Source organism: Aedes aegypti, chromosome 2, assembly GCF_002204515.2.
Source record: "Aedes aegypti strain LVP_AGWG chromosome 2, AaegL5.0 Primary Assembly, whole genome shotgun sequence".
NCBI lineage: Eukaryota > Metazoa > Arthropoda > Insecta > Diptera > Culicidae > Aedes > Aedes aegypti.
In genome coordinates, this window is record NC_035108.1 from 42,440,246 (window position 1) to 42,456,417 (window position 16,172).

The 16,172-nt window shown below is 39.1% G+C and overlaps 1 protein-coding gene across 6 annotated transcripts in view; it reads right to left on the bottom strand.

Moving 5' to 3' along the window:
- Positions 1 to 15,928, bottom strand: part of LOC5579251 (kazrin) — a 330,370-nt gene extending 314,442 nt beyond the window's left edge. For all 6 annotated transcript variants that reach the window (XR_002499542.1, XM_021840643.1, XM_021840644.1 and 3 more), the window contains exon 1: positions 14,957 to 15,928. The gene's annotated coding sequence lies outside the window, so the exon portion shown is untranslated. The remainder of the gene's footprint in view (positions 1 to 14,956) is intronic.
- Positions 15,929 to 16,172: the final 244 nt, after the last annotated feature.

The following is a 16,172-nucleotide window of genomic DNA, read 5'->3' on the forward strand; positions in this document are numbered from 1 at the left end:
TGGAAAAAATCTCCGGAAGAACTTCTGGAGCAACCTCCGGAGGAGAATTCCTTGGAAAAATCCCGGGAATAATTCTTGGAGCAAATCGCCGGAATATAAAAGGCCTCTAGAGGAGTTCCTGCAAGAATTCTCTGGAAAATTCACCAAAGGAATCTCTGGAGAAAATTCGCGGAGGAACTTCTTAATGAAATCTCCGGAAGAATTCCTGTAGGAAACCCCCGGAAGAATTTGGACGGAATCCCCAGAGGAATTTTTGGACGAAATTCCCTGAGGGATTACTAGAGAAAATCCCAGGTAAAGTTCTAGAAATTTCCTGAGAAATTCCCCGAAGGAATTTCTGGTGGAATTTATGGAGAAAATCCCAGGAGGAAATCCTGAAGAAATTCCTGGAGTAAATTTCCGAAGAAATTCCTGGTTCAACTCTCCAAGGAAATTCTAGAGGAAATCTTCGGATTAAACCTTTGAAAAAAAAAATAAAAAAAAACATATGAAGTAACTTCTATAGACAATTTTCGGAAGACTTTCTTCATATCCCGGGAGGAATTGCTATTGGAAATCCTCCGAGGATTCCCTGAAGAAATTTCCCGAAGGAAATTTTGGAAAAATCTCCGGAATAATTCCTGGAGCAAATCAGCAGAATATAAAAGGCATCTAGAGGAGTTCCTGTAATAAATCTCTGGAAGAAATCTCCGGAGGATTTCCTGGAGGAAATTCCGGAGAAATTCCTGGAGAAAAATTCCAGATAAATTCACTGGAAAAACCACCGAAGGAATCTCTGGAGAAAATTCCCGGATGAATTTCTTAATGAAATTTCCGGAAGAATTCCTATAGGAAATCCTCGGAAGATTTTATGGACAAAATCCCTAGAGGAATTTCTGGACGAAATCCCCTAAAGAATTGCCAGAGAAAATCCCCGGTTAAGTTCTTGAAATTTCCGGAGGAAATCCCCGGAGGAATTTCTGGTGGAATTTATGGAGAAAACCCCCGGAGAAAATCCTGAAAAATTCCTGGAGTAGATTTCTGAAGAAATTCCTGGCTCAACTCTCCAGGGAAATTTTTAAAGAAATCTCCGGATAAAATCTTTGAAAAAAAAAAAATCGAAGGAATTTCTAGAGAAAATCCTCGGAGAAATTTCTTAATATCCTAAGAGGAATTTCTATTGGAAATCTCCTGAGGAATTCCCTGAATAAATGCCACGGAGGAAATCTTGGAAAAATCTCCGGGATAATTCCTGGAGCAAATCTTCAGAATATAAAAGGGCTCTAGAGGAGTTCCTGCAAGAAATCTCTGGAAGAAATCTCCGGAGGAGTTCCTTGAGGAAGTTCCGTAGAAATTCCTGAAAAAAAAACTCCAGATAAATTCTCTGCAAAATTGACCTAAGGAATCTCTGGAGAAAATCCACGGATGAATTTCTTAATGAAATCTCCGAACGAATTCCTGTTAGAAATCCTCGGAAGATTTTCTGGACGAAATCCCCAGAGAAAATTCTGGACGGAATTCCCGGAGGAATTGCTTTTGGAAAGCCCCTGAGGAATTCCTGGAGAAAATCCTCGGAGGAATTTTTAGAGGTAATCCCAGGATTTATTCCGGGAGCATATGGTCAGAGGTGTTTCTGGAGGAAATTATCGGAGAAATTGCTACTGCAAATCTCCTGAAGAATTCCTTACAAAAATCCCCGGTGTTCTTCCTCCCCGGTGTTCTTCCTCCCCGGAGGAATCCTTGAAATCTCCGGAGAAATTCTTTGTGCACATTCCCAGGGAAATTCCTGGAGAAAAACTCCGGTAAGATTCTCTAAAAAAAATCTCCGAAGAAATTTCTGAAGAAAAACCCCGCAGAAATTCCTTAATGAAATCCCCGGTGGAATTCTAGGAGCAAATCTTCGGATGAATTTCTGGACGAAATCCCCGAAGGAATTTCTATTGGAAATTCCTGGAGAAAATCCTCAGAGGAATTCTTGGTAAAAATCTCCGGATAAATTCCTGGAGCTTTCCCGGAAGAATCAATGGAGGCAAACTCCGGAGCAATTCATGGTAAACGTCCTCAGTGTTACTTCTGGCGGAAATCCTCGGAGCAATTTTGCCCCATGGTGCGGGTATACTGAATGCGGCCATTGTGGTAGTCACAGATGTAGATATGCCTTGTACAGTTTTGTTGGCGTTGATGACGATCTGCAGCAGTTGGTTCTTGCTCGGGAATGTCTCAAGGCGACACATCAGTTGAGGAATGTTTCCGAATATGCACCACGACGTTAATCCGACCTGCATGGTCAGGCACAGTGTTGCTCAGACTCATTTACCCGAAAATAACATTTTTCGAACTTCGAAGTCACGAACTACTACAACCATGCTCTATCCTCCTAAGATAGAAAAGCAGATGGTTAAGCATGAGTACTGCACACAAAATCGATCAATTTTGATTCCAGAGAGCCACAATTCAAGTTTCGGTGAAATGAAATGAGTGAGTGAGTGAATGCGAATCATTTAACCGAAACTTGAATTGCGGCCCACCGAGATCGAAACTGACGAATCCCATGTGCAACACTCAAGCCCAACCACCTCCCCCTCCATCTCAGGAATACAACGCACAGTTATAACAGTTTATGGCTTCACAATTCGAATTTCGGGGAAATGAGTCTGGTCAACACTGGTCAGGCAGCTGTGAATGTATTCTTCGTTCAACGATTTGCTCATATTGGTAGAGATTCCATTTCCGCTTGCAGCGTGCTGATGATTAGCCTTATGTGCTGGTCATTCAGTGCACTCGGAAAGTGCCGGATTTTCAGAAAGCCATTCAGTTGGCCTTTTCCTCCATTAAGCTTCAAATCTGTATTCGCCGTCATGAAATTGGCATTAAAATGGGGGGGCACCATTAGCAGGGATTTCAGATGTTCCGAGGATTCGTAGGAGTGTTAACAATGCATTGGGCTAACTCAAGACTTGGTGGAGATGTGCAGCCCATCTGTTGCTTCCATGGAAGCAGCACACAATAACGGAGCAATCGATCCGGATACCGCTGTACTCATCACTTTGTTTAGAACGCTGCTTCGTACTATGGCATTACCAAAGAGCGAAAAAAACACCGCATTCCGAGTGGCATCCGTTCAGGTCGTGAGAGAAAGTCACACAGCACCAACACTATAGCTATATAGCTTGAACTCATCAATTGATGACAGCCGTGGAGTGACCACTTGCTGATACTGTTGGCCGCCGCTTCGCTGGTCATCTCGGCGCTCTCGGAACACGAATTCTTTAATCAGATCTATTGCGATGAGTAGGAGCTAGAGACGGTGACTGTTTCAGCGAGAAATATCCGAACTGGTAAACAAACATTTGTCAAACCAGTTTTGGAACAGCTCAAATCTTGGTCCAAATCCGACCCTAAATGAACCACACAGCTAGCCAGTTCCGAAAAAATAGACCAGAAAACTGGTATAAAATATAATTGGAACCTTATTTGCAACACCGGTGCAAGCTCCAATTTTGAACGTGGTCAAAAAATGTGGATCCAACCCGTGTTTTGGACCACCAGTGAAGTTGCTCTTATAATTCAACATTAACATATTGATAAATTGAAATGAAAGTTTGCAAAAAACACCAATTCCAATAAGACTCGTACTCACGACTCCGTGCATGATAGTCCGAGGCTTGAATCAACTAAGTCACAAAATATATTTCAATTCATTGCGGGCATATCCGAGCTCTCATCGCAATACATCATTGCACCGTTCTCAAGAGTCGTCATAGTGAGAGAATGAGTGCCCAAAACGTAAGAGTGAGCGCCGTGCCGTGATAATTCCGTTCCCTTGTCCTGTTTCGGTGGGTTTCCTCACAGGTCGGTGAACGAATTTCACGGAATGCGTTCCACTCGAATAGAACCCCAACCCCCGTACCAACGTTGTCCCGACTAGCACTTTGACAGGGGGATGGGTGCAAACATTTTAGGCGGAAAGGTGAAGGTTCGCCCATGATGAGTGGAGTTGCATGTACCGAACCATGGCTACTCCTGTTGCGCAGGGACGCGCGGTTGTTGGGAGGTAAAAGCCGGTGAAAAAGGGGACTAAAAAGGTAAATTTATTCACCCCTTGTTTACGGGGGTGCGCTGGGAAACGGCTGGGGCAGTGAGGGAGCAAAGAAGTGGCTAAGCATTCAATGATTTTGACATCGGGAAAGTCCCGAAAGTGAAGGATGAAGTAGGTTGGGGAGGGATTGGGCACGCGAGCACAATAAGGTGCTCAAAACAACAGAATGGAAAGCAAAACACCCACGCGCATGGTGATTACGGTCACTGATTGTTGTTGTAATGCGTGCTGGGCGCAGGGATGCGGAACAGAATCGACGGTAAATGGAGGTGATTGTCTTGGTTCCAGAAGAAAACATTAAGGTATCCAAATCATATAGGAATAATACCGGATCGGTGAGCTTAAAGAGCTCTTTCAATTTTTAAAATGACGGGAAAAGAAAGAAAATGAGTTTAAAATATCATTGTTGGAAAGAATGATCCTTTTGTACATGTATTTGTAGTCGTTCAAATTCAATCTTAATGACTCCGCAACGACCTAAAGTATTTTTTTTAAATTCTTCATAAGAATCATTCCAAACATTACATTCATTTCTTATATCTGGTGTTATGTGTTAGACAACACTATTATTCTAATTTGGTAAAATAAAATTAAGCTTTTATTTTTTTTGTAACAACATACTACATTTAATTTGCAGTAGCAGTGAAGTATTTTTACGGGTGAGTTGATTTCACCTGCTTATAAGAGGAAAAAAAGGACGCTTTCAATTTAATTACCCGAAATCAACCTAAATCTATAACACATTGATCTTGGCAATAGAAGATTGCAATGATTTTTGCCTGAAATTTTCAATTATTTTATTTGACATTTGTTCCAATGCTTCAACATTGGATATTCTACAGGGGATAGGCAAAATGATTGAGATAGGCAAAATTTTGCCCAAATTCAAATGCTTATAACTTTATGAAAAATGAATGAAATTGGATGCATCTGGAAGCAGTCGACGGCAAATTTGGTCCTGTTTTAGGAACTTCCTTGGCCCTGCATATTGGCCACTGGACACCGGAGATGTTCCGGATTTTCTGAGGTCATGTCCAAATGTCATTTTTTCTGTCGCTTGTATTTTTGTGCGGTGTAAAGTTAGATAGATGGTTGCAATTTTCCAAGAAATAAGAACTAATAGGAAGTTGAATGCCACCGGACGCATTAAGATTGGTTGGAAATCTTCAGAAATATGACCATTTCCGTAAAACTGGTTCCGGAAAGCATGGTCAGTCATGTTTGTATTTCCAATCATGTAAATATTATCCGGAGCTACATCCAAGTGGACATCAACCTTAAAAATGATGTTTCCTGCAGCGTATTCAGAACCATTAGATGCACAGACCACTCTATAGAAGGTTCCAGGTGCCCTGGGGGAAGTGGTCAATTAGGAACATATCCGGAACCATATCAATATGGGCATCAAACTTCATGATTTTCAAAGGTTATGCTTTCCGAAGCATTTTCAGCACCACCGGCTGCCATGACCACTTTATAGTAGATTCCAGGTGCCCCGGGGATGTGGCCAATTCAAAACATGCCCGAAAACACATCAATATGGGTAAAAACATCTTGATTTTTGAAGGTGATGCTAATAGAAGTATTTACAGCGCAACTTATTTATATGACCACTGTATAGTAGGTTCCATGGGCCCTGGGGGATGAGGTCATGTTTCGAGTTGGCCACATCTCTAGGAGCCCCTGGATTATACTATAGAGTGATTATTATATCTTGTGGTTCTGAAAATGCTCGCCATTTTCCAAGTCACATGGATCTTACTGTTTATGGTAGAATGTGATTCTAAACAGATGAATGGACATGTTCTGAATTGGCCACATCCCCCGGGGCACCTGGAACCTACTATAAAGTGGTTATGGCAGCCGGTGATGCTGGAAATGCTTCGGAAAGCATAACCTTTGAAAATCATGAAGTTTGATGCCCATATTGATATGGTTCCGGATATGTTCCTAATTGACCACTTCCCCCAGGGCACCTGGAACCTTCTATAGAGTGGTCTGTGCATCTAATGGTTCTGAATACGCTGCAGGAAACATCATTTTTAAGGTTGATGTACGCTTGGATATAGCTCCGGATAATACTTACATGATTGGAAATACAAACATGACTGACCATGCTTTCCGGAACCAGTTTTACGGAAATGGTCATATTTCTGAAGATTTCCAACCAATCTTAATGCGTCCGGTGGCATTCAACTTCTTATTAGTTCTAGTCTCTAGGAAAATTGCAAACATCTATCTAACTTTACACCACACAAAAATACAAGCGACAGAAAAAATGACATTTGGACATGATCTCAGAAAATCCGGAACATCTCCGGTGTCCAGTGGCCAATATGCATGGCCAAGGAGGTTCCTAAAACTGGACCAAATTTGCCGTCGACTGCTTCCAGATGCATCCAATTTCATTCATTTTTCATAAAGTCATAAGCATTTGAATTTGGGCAAAATTTTGCCTATCTCAATCATTTTGCCTATCCCCTGTATGTAACTCATTGGTACTATACCAGGGAGGAAGCTTCAGAATCATTTGCAAAATTTTGTTTTGAATTCTCTGCAGAGCTTTTTTCCTGGTATTACAGCAGCTAGTGCATATTGGTACAGCATACAACATTGCTGGCCTGAAAATTTGTTCGAATATCAAAAGCTTGTTCTTAAGACAGAGTTTTGATTTTCTTTTAATAAAGGGGTTAGAGACATTTTACATATTTGTTACATTTGGCTTGAATGCCCTCAATGTGATTTTTGAAAGTTAAATTCTTATCTAGCATGAGCCCTTGATACTTAACTTCATCTGACCAATTTATTGGAACCCCTCTCACCATGAACATGTCTACTTGAAGGTTCCATATAAAGAGCTTTTGGTTTATGTGGGAATATTATTAGTTGAGTTTTGGAAGAATTAGAAAAAAACTTCGATTTTTGCAAGTATGAGGAGAAAATATCTAAACTTTTTTGCTTTCGACTACAGATGACACGCAGATTTCGTCCTTTGGCGGAGAGGCCTGTGTCATCCGAAAACGAGGATTTTTGACATCCCTGAGGTAACTCAGGTAAGTCAGATGTGAAATTATTGTATAATATTGGTCCCAAAATAATGGGTTTGAGGAACACAAATTCTTACAGGAAGTCTTTCAGACTCTAAAAAGTTCATATGTGAACAGAAATAAAGACAATTTTTAGTGTACTGGTACCATGCCCACACAGTTACGGATCACCCACAGTGACGGATCACTTTGGCGTTCAACATTCGATAACTCGCTCAAAACATAAACGTTGACGTAAAACATATTTTTCCCATGTTATACTATTTGTCTTCTACCATTTGTAATGTTAAGCACAACATTCAACCGCTAACTAACGGTGTATTTGGTAAATGTTTAGTTGGTACCACACAGCTATCAAGATATGGTCGTTTTCTGTAAGAAGTGCCGTCAGCATTCATAAGCTCCCACAGATGGTAAAATTCAAATGTTATAGCAAAAAACATGCTCGTTTGCTTCGATTTAGTATGAATTCATTTTTGGAAAACATTTTTCTTGATTGTTGATTCTAAATACCGAATATTAGCACTTCTAACTAGTGATCCATAATATGGACCAGGAAATGATTGTTTACCACTGTTATGGATCACTTCCAAAGAATGTAGATTTCTGCCATTTTAAGCATTGGATACGACATTTTCAGACAATAGCACTAAGGATAAAACTAATAAAACATCAAGGTTTATAAATTTCATTTTTTAACAGACGAAAAAGGGTGGAAAACTTGGTGTGGAGCTAAAACAGTGCATGCCTCACATACTACAATGCAGTATCACAAAAAAGGGCATTTTCCCCTTGTTTCCGGCTCTAACACTGCTATTTTTTGCAGTAATATGTGACACATTGTTAACTTTTGCCAAATCATGCAGTACAGATGCATTGAGTTGAAAATCTCTTGATTTTGCGCACTGATCCGTAATATGTCAAAATTTGATCCATAATATGGTTTTCAGAAACCGATACAATTTTTAATTTTTATGCAATCCTATGTAAATATTACACTTAAAACAGTTTTCTTACCGAAGTTCCAATTTAAAACGATTCGTGCTTTTAAATTACAATTTTACGTTTTCTATGTCGTTTTATTGAATTCTATAGGTTGGACTCCACACTATTTGATCCATAACTGTGGGGTCATGGTACACAAGTCTTCCAAGTTAGTCTGAATGCGTTAAGTGAAGCTGAAAGTGTATTGTGGCTGCTCAGTCAAGGGTGAAGGATCAATTGGTGAGCATGTTTGATGCTTTTAGCTAAAATGTATGACTGCACATTCAATCGTTACAACGGTGGGACGTAAATACGATTTTTCAATAAACTTTGAAGGATTCGCCACTGTAAGTGTCCGCATAAGAGTGTTCTGTGATGGTCCTGCAAATTGTTTTTTTTTCTGTTCATATGAGTAAAATATGATAACACATGCTTTCGTCACGACAGCTGAAGGATTGTAGCGTTTAGCTATTTGCTTAACAATCTTTGAATGGTTCTTCACTTCAAATGTCGATGTTATTTTCTTCTACTGGGAAACTTTTCATATAAATTGAAAATATTATTTTTAAAAGCATGTTTATCCCTCACAAATAATTGTTTATGGTTCAAAAGCTTATCAAATTGATTCAGAGTTAGTTGTGTTTGATCCGTTGACCTTGACGCTTGCTCCTGCGGGGGCCGGCGATGGAGGCAGGATCAAACATGTCGCGCATCGGTCAAGTAAAAGTGAAAAAAAAAACCGCGATCGCTTAGTTGTGTTGGATCTTCTGACCTTGACGCTTGCTCCTGCGGGGGCCGGCGATGAGGGCAGGATCAAACATGTCGCGCGTCGATCGAGTAAAGTGAAAAAGTGCCGCTTTCGATTAGTTCTTTATGATCTTCCAACATTGACGCTTGCTCCTGGGCAGTGCTTCAAGAAAGCCCGAGTAGTCGTCAGTTGTTTTCCATCACGGGTCGCGCGCCTATTTTCTCTGAGTGCTTTTATATAGCCGAGCAAACGACTGAAGCTGAAAGAGGATTGTTGCTGCTCAATGATGACGGATCAATTGGTGAGCTCGTTTCATGCTACTATTCCTATTCTATAAAATATGTATGACTGTACCGTTAATCGTTACAACGGTGAGATGTAAATATGATGTTTCAAAAAAATATGAAACTGTGAGTGTCGACATAAACTCTGATTCATAAATTATTTATGTCTAATTTTTTTTATTCAATACACCTTCTTCTTTTTACCTTTATTTTTGTAATCAAAAATAAAACTTTGAATGGTTCGACACTACAAGTGTAGACTTCCGAAAGGTTCACTTTATTCAACAAACTTTGGAAGGTTCGTCACCTCAAGTGTCGGCATATTTTTTCTCTACATAGATATTGTTCATATCAAATGAAAATATTATACTTACATATAAGCATGTTAATATCTCACAAATAATTATTTATTATGGTCTAATCGCTTATCAAAGTGAATCCTGTGACCCAACGATCCTTCCCATTAACAAACATCCCTCCCAACAACCTTTGTGGAGATGCAGAGGCAAACACGGTCTCCAAATAGCAAAGGTTACACACTTACATTCCTTCCCCCAATCCCACCTGACTGCAAGGACGTGGCCGGCGCCGTTATTGACCATGTATAAATAGAGGCACTGAATTATGCACACTGAAGAAGATTATGGCCAATCCCAGCCGAACTTCTAGTTGATTCTTTGTGCATTTTCACTGACTTCGGTCAATCACGGAATAGCAACCATTGATATGTGCAGTCAGTCCAAGCTAAGCTAAGCTAAGCAAAAGCTTATCAAATTGATTCCTGCGACCCAACGATCCTCCTCCTGTAGTTCAGAAGTCAATAGTAAATAAAGGTTTTCAGCTCCAGTTGTCCAATATCATAAATATTGTAGCAGATATTGGACCAACATGCGTTGTAGAACACCAACATGGATTATCGCGTAAACATGGTATTGGCAGATTATCGAAGCAAAGGGCGATTAAAAAATTACGTCCAATGATTTTAATTATATTTAAATCCTCCCTATGCCCACTACCACGCTTTTTCTCAAACCCCTAGTTCATGCACTGTCACATTTTCGTACACCCCTAAATTATTGACGTAATTTTTCAACGTTCCCCAAAAAGTTTACTTCTTTTTAAAGTAAAACAGTTTGGAATCAACTTCAAAGATTGCACTAAAATTTCAAAGGCACAAATCACGCAAAGAAAGCATCCCACAACAGTGCACTTTTTATTTTGGCTTTGTGCACTAGCAGAAAACTTAAAATAAGAAGATCAGAAACGTTTCCCAGACAACCAGAAGTCGCATCAAAGTTCACGCAATAACTCGTTTATTCACATATTCCATCAAACCCGCAAAACACGGTGGATAAAATCGTCAGATTGACGGGTTTCTTCGCATAAAACGCTTGATTTCTGAGTTCGTTTGTACATTTTGTTCCATCCCGCACACTCGTACAAAGTAAGTCGAATCAATCCTTAGCAGCTGTCAAATCAACAATTGTTATCATAAGTTAGGTCGCATAATAACACAGATTAGTTCGGTAGAAAATTTATACACTCGCATTGTATGCTATAAATCATCACATAATGTGTACACGGATATCGCCTCCACTTTTGTACGTAGAAGGCCTTTTCGCGACGTCTTATAAGTGAAATTTTGCACATACAAAGCCTCCAGGTGATTTCGTTGTACGTACAATTTGGTTGTCCGGGTTTCCAACTATTTCTCCAGTTTAGTGTTTTTGAAAACGTGAGTTGGGGGACAAGTCGGCCATTGTGCCGGCCATCTTTAGATTCTGAGATGTTTCACCTTAAACTTTGCTAAAGAGATTTATAACATTAAATGTGAATTCCAATCTGTACGTATAATAAAATAAAAGGTTTTAAGCCAAAGTAATGAGTTTCTGTTACATATTTTTTGTCCGGTTCATCATTTTTATGATTCGTGTGTAATCACTCATCCATGTTTTAATGCAAAATTATGCACTATTGTGGACATTAGAACCAAATGCAGACTCTTAACTTAATCAAAATACTGAAAATGTATATTGGTAATCCACAACGAACATCGACCGGGTAATTGCCGGCACCAGCACAATTATGCTGGTCCCACTTTGTCCCTCCAGAAATCTTTGCGTTTTGAATCAATTCACATTTGGTCTTCTCCATTTGAAAGAATGACTCTTTCACTCGGTCCATACTAAGAAATAGAGTTTGCAATCCCGGAACATTTCCCGGGATTCCCGTTTCCCGGGAAATGATTTTCTGTTTCCCGGGATTCCCGTATTTCCCGGGATTTCCGTATATCCCGGGTAGATTTATTAAAAAAAAGGATTGTTCATCTATTTTCAAACAAAAACCTTCGCACAATTTACTTGTCATATCATTCTTACCAGGGACCTTCGTTAGCCGAATGGTTAGAGTCCGCGGTTATAAAGCAAAGCCATGCTGAAGTTGTTCGATTCCCGGTCGGTCCAGAATCTTTTGGTAATGGAAAATATCATCGTACTCATCGTACCTGCCACACGATATACGAATGCGAAAATTGCAACTTTGGCAAAGAAAGCTCTCATTTAATAACTGTGGAAATACTCATTGAACACTGAGCCGAAAAGCAGGCTATGTCCCAATGAGGATGTAATACCAAGAAGTAGAAGATCATTATAAGCAATAAGTTCACTAGATAACTAGTTATAATTCGATGTTGGTTTGTTGTTTTCCGAAATCAAATAGTTGGTGATATATATGTTTTTTTCTAAAAATGATTATTAGCTATAGTAAGCAAAAGATTTTTCGAATGATTTTTTTTTCATGAATTGAGTGTGCTTATAAAATTTTCATGGATGTAACAGTCACAATTTTCAACATAAGACTCTAGTTGGTATTTATTCTAGTGCTTGAAAGGATTGCTTCGATGTTCGTAAATATGAGTTGAATTTCATTTGAAGCCTGACGATTAAAACGAAGCCAACAGATTTTTTTAGAATCACAAACTCACAAAAAAAGAGAAGTAACCATACAAATTTACTGGTATAAAATATATATAAAAAATATATATAAAAAATACTGGTATAAAATATATATAAGAAATACGAATAACTCAAAAGAAAATTCCATCAAATTTGCTACATTTTCTCGTTTTTGATAATTTCCCGGGATCCCGGGATTTCCCGGGAAATGGCAATTTTATTTCCGTTTCCCGGGAAGTTGAATCCCGGGAAAATTGCAAACACTACTTAGAAAAAACGAATAGTTAAAAAGTTGCGACATCTAAAACTATTACAATTCTGACGGTGTTTGTTTACATATTGTTTACCCTGAGCTGGTGTTTTCACAACAAACAACAAAAGCTGTTTTGCTTAATTACAAGTATCAATGATAATTCCATAATCTAAACCAAAAAAGTTTAGTAAAACATTGATTTATTGGCTAAAAGAATCATCCAATGTCATGGGTTCCGAACAGCACAATTGTGCCGGTTCGTCCCGAAAGGGATACAAGGCTTGTACTCGAAAATAAATGCACCATTTTTAATCGGGTGTAACTTTTTTGACCGTAGGTAAAAATTGATGAATATCTATAACTAGATTAGAGTGTATTGTTTACATGTGCAAAATTTCATAACAATCCGACTGCGAGTATAAGATGGATTGTAAGACAACTAGGAATCACCCATACAACTGTCTCTCGGGTGATTAAATCTTTTAAAGAGTCCCAGACGACCGAGCAGCGGGCTAAAAGAAAATCGAAGCCAGCTGACCCTGTGGAAGCTCGGAAGGTGTTCGATTATTTCAAGCGTAATCTGAACCTTTCGATTCGCGAGGTGACTCTAAAAGCCAGGCCATATACCAATGCGGTAAGCTGAGTAAACCGTACATTGCAACGAGTACGTCCGGTACAAAGATTTTGGGCTATAATGAAGGCCAAAATTCGAAAATCGTCCAAAGTGTTTAAAAACGAGCTGAAAATGAAGAAAGCATGGATGAAAGTGGCCAAAAAGGTTGGCTCCACCATTGCAAAAAATGTAATGAGGGGTCTTAAGGGAAAGGTGCGAGCTCTCAGCGAAAGAAAGGACATTGAATAAAGAAATTATGCCAAAACATAATCCATATGTATTAGTTCATTCCCTGAAAGTTTCAAGAAAATTCAACCTAAAATATATTTTTGACGAACACTTCTGTCCGGTGCATTTTTTTGAGTACAGGTCTTATAACTGATGAACTGTTTTTCATGATGTCAATAAATTCGAAGTAAGTAGAACGATAAGTAGGGTTCTGTACCTATATTTGCAAGCGTCGCAGCTCAAGGTTTACTGCTTCAGATTAAAATTCTGTAAACAATTCCTGGAGATCACAGAGATATTTTTGATTTGCAAATTGTCTGTTGCCGAGTTCAAACAATCCTGCTCTATAGAAATTAGACCAAATCATTCAAACTAAGGAGATGATTCAATTCCCTTGACCTAATACATATTGCGTATTTTCATTATGTGCAAATTTCATTCAGAAGTGGAGCCTTTATTCTGCACCAATTGATAATTTATGTCTTTTTTTGCTTTTAGAGTGAATTTCAAAATATGTTTCAAAAGCACTGCAATTTTTCCAGCTAAACTAGGGTTACACGTCTTTCAACCGAATCTTGAGAGTTCTTTGCCCTTAATTTATAAATGAGCTTCTTGGCATTAAGGAACTTGTGCAGCATTATTATCGGCCAATCCGTCCTTTATTAAGCAGTTAGAATGTTGTTGGAAAATTTCAATCCAATTGGTTTAGGAAGCCATTATAAAAAATAACAAAGCTTCAAACAATACACATACAAAACCTTATACAAACCTTACTAATAAACCTAAAGTATTCTAAGAAAGTCTTATATTTTAAGCTTAGTTAATGAATGTATTCTAAATAAATTCTACAAATAATAATAATTAAACCCATTCAATTATTTCGAATTTTTTGAAAATTATTTTTTTATTTGGAAACATGATCAAACTAAAATTGAAATTGTATGCTACCTTATGAGTTTAAGTCTAAATTGTGGATAAGCTCGAAATGACAATTCACTTTCCGAAATAGCAATCACACCTAATATTTTTACATAAAAAAAACTCTTGCAATTTTTCGGAATCCAGCTCGTAAAAAGCAAAGAACATCATCTCGATCCCGACTGCTATACTTTGCTTCTTCATTTTTTTCATGAAGTTGGCGTATATGCTATTTATGGCGCTTTGCCGTTCTTAACTCTACTTGTTAAAACATCGATTCCAAATTTTGTCAAACTTTGTGTGGTTGTGAATAAATGTTACTGAGGAATTGCATAACTAAGTCCTTAAGTTAAAATAAAACTTAAAACCAATCGAAAAATCTTATCCCGATTTTAGATTTTTTCCGATTTTGTGCAGCATGGGGCTGACAAAATCGGGACATTACTGTACAAGTTTTCAGATCCCAGAAAAGATAGTGGTAGCGGTGGAGTCCGACTCGTGTATATGAAAAATCTTTAAAGTTAGTATCGAAATTTGATGTAGGCAGCAAATTAAAAGGAATGCATTTTGTAAATCAAAAGCATTTAATATTTATTTACGCTTACAATAGAAAATTTCGATGAAGTTACTGTTGTAAAAAAAGAAATACTACTATGTTCACGAGACACGGAGTACTGCAAACCTTCTGAAAAAACTGGTTGAAAATGCCATCTATAGGAAATCTGGTTGAAAATGGCATTTGAATACAACTGAATAACTTTCGAATCGCTACATAATTTTGTGAAGGTAGGTTTCTAGAAAAACAAATTCAAATTTGGTAGTATCAATATCAAAATTTAATTAAATTACCTTGTTTTGAGTTTCGTGAAGTTCAACGCAATTCCTTGTTTTGATCCCTCCTCGGTAGTAATGTTGTGGTTCATTCAAATCTCCTTCACAAAGCTTCATACAAAACCAAGAAGCATAACTATTCCAGCTATATTGGGCATAAATCCTCTCCCAGATAAGAGCCAGTTTCTTCTCTCCACAGTAATTATGTACGCATATTTGCAATCCTGCGAATCGCCAATATCTCGAAAACAGGGAAGTAGTTTCTCCTGTCGTATCCACAGTACGAATCCAGTTTTCCGTCGATACGCCAAACAACTGACTCCCGCACACACACACTTCCACAAACGCACGCAAACACTTGAGAATCTTCTACTTCACCGTTCACCACCCACTGGGAAAAACACGGAATTCTTCTCCTACCACCTCTTTTAGCAATTGAATGTGCTCGCAGCGAATCCTTTCCAGTCGCTTCTTCCGATGCCCGCAATCACAACCCACACTTTCTGACACGTGCCAGAACGAGATGCAGTGCACCTAGTGCCCAACACTTGCTCCTTTTCTATGGGGGTGACAGAACTCCTTACAAATCGCCACCAAGGAGCCACACACTATTCTCAACTTTCCCCCGAAACAACAATCGACCGCTGAAAGCGCCTTCCAATCCTTGCTTGCTTCTTCTTACTATTTTCTGTAGTTACTCTTCCTTCCCCTGCTCTCAAGGCTCCTGAAACGAGGTGGTTGAATTTTCACCACCCACCATTTTCACTCACCATCAGCTGCACTATAAAATGCGTTGTGAACTGTCGTTTGCTTTGGGGTGGTTTTGCTACCCCTTTCCACTAAATCACCCCCCAAATAGAGTGGGTGCAGAATCCAAAAACCGTTTTTCTATAGGAGGGGACCGGAGAGGGACACCTTTCTGCAAATTGAAACACCACCGATTAGACGGACTGCGATAAGAATGGAACTGTCGGCGACCGATGACGTTAGGGAACTGTTGAGTCGGTTCTGGTGCGTGCAGCGAAACGGTTCTTTGTGATGCGAGCGAGAGAATAGCAAAAGGGAACTCACCAATACAGCCGACGGCGGGTGGGGGGATTGTTTCAGTGCGCCTGCTGATATGTCCGCTCCTGATAAGGGGAAGGTGTGAAGCATGCGCGATATGCTGCTTGGGCAACGTCATTCCTGTTATCACGAGATAGGATGGTTTGCATCTCGGGTAGGAGGATGATGT